We start from the raw sequence: 1,530 nt of genomic DNA, 5'->3' as shown, positions 1-1,530 counted from the left end.
AGAGGGACGCACCCTTCCCCGTCCCTCGCCCCGACACCCCGACGCGGGACAGACGACGGACGTGCTAGAGGAGACGAGTGACCCGCCGGGGCGGGCGCCACCCGGAGACCGAGGCCCCCCGACATCGCCCACGGGGCGGCTCGCTCTGCAGCAGGCAGGGGGGCGGCAACGTGAGCCAAGGCCGACAGACGGCGGCAGCGGCGGAGGGGGACGCCCCCCTGACCGCCCGCGGCAACCTCTTTTCGCCATTCGTTTTCTCATCGAGTTAGACACTTAAGGCTGACGACTGGCTTGGTTTTTTTCCCTTCGTGCTCGCCCGGCTTTTGCTCTCTCGGGTTTCTCGGCCCCGGAGGCGCTCGAGAAGACCCCTTCTTTTGCTCGCTCTTGGCTCGAAAGCCGCCCCCACCGCCCGAGCGCTGCTCGCGGCCGGCACACCCAACGGGGGCGCTCGGACCCGGGCCGGCACCGGCAACCCGGCGTGGTTTCGGACACCTGAAGGCTCGCGGGACCGCGCGGCCGTCACACAGCGGGGTTCGGTAAGGAAGCCCTCGGGCGCTCGCTCCCCCGGCTCGCGCGGGGGGAAGAACGGGGCCACACCTCGCACACCACGGGAAGCGAACGGAAAAGGAGGCCACCCGGCCCGCTCACCGGACTCGGCCGCGGCTCCCCATCACAGGGAGGAACGCGGAAGAGCCGGCCCGCCGGGGGCCCTCTCCGACACGACCCAGCACAAAGCCTCATCGCTCGACAGAGAAAGGACAGAGGAGAGAAGCCAAAGAAGCGACGGCCCACGCGGCCGCACCGTGCCCTGGGAAAGCGGCGGCCACGCCACGCGTAGCCATGCGTTCGAGCCACCGAGCGCGGGCTGCGAGAGGTACTCCGGAGGCGTCAGCACCGGCAGGCGCCGGCTCAGCGTGGAGACGCTCTCCCACCCCGGCCCGGGGAAAGGAGGGGGAGAGGCCAGTGCGGCGCACCGGCACGCGGACGGATCTCTCTTTGCAACGGGAAGGAGCAGGGAGGCGTCACCGGCCCCCACCACCTGCTCCGGGAACCACAGGCTCCCTTTTCCTTTTTTCCCCCTTGATCGTGCCCCAACGAGGGTGACGCACCCGACAGGGCCGTCTTCTCAGCGTTCGAAACTCCCGGCGACCGCCGCCGGACGCCGGGTCCGAAACCCGGAGGGAACCGCTCATCCCTGCCGGGGATCGGTTTTGCAGATGGAAGGAAAAAAAAAAAAAAAAAAAGCCGACCCGCAGAGCACAGAGCCCCGACACGGGTAGCACACGGGGAGCAGGGGGAAAGCCACTGAGGGAAGGCAACCCCAAAGCCGCCCGAGTTCAGCTGCCCGTCAAAAGGTGGGACGACCGGGCTGCTGTTTCCCCCCAGCCCGGCTTTTGCACGGGCTCCGGCTTAGGGCCAGGAAAGGAGAGGGGGAAAGAATAAAATCATCTCGGTGAGCTCCAGCTTAAGGCCGAAGGAAAAAGTAAACGACAAGAGCAGAGAGAGGCTTCACCGACAGCCTCCTTCACC

This window comes from Heliangelus exortis, unplaced genomic scaffold, assembly GCF_036169615.1.
Source record: "Heliangelus exortis unplaced genomic scaffold, bHelExo1.hap1 Scaffold_276, whole genome shotgun sequence".
In the NCBI taxonomy this organism is placed as follows: Eukaryota; Metazoa; Chordata; class Aves; order Apodiformes; family Trochilidae; genus Heliangelus; species Heliangelus exortis.
The sequence above is the reverse complement of the archived record's forward strand: the minus strand, read 5'-3'. Positions refer to the sequence as shown.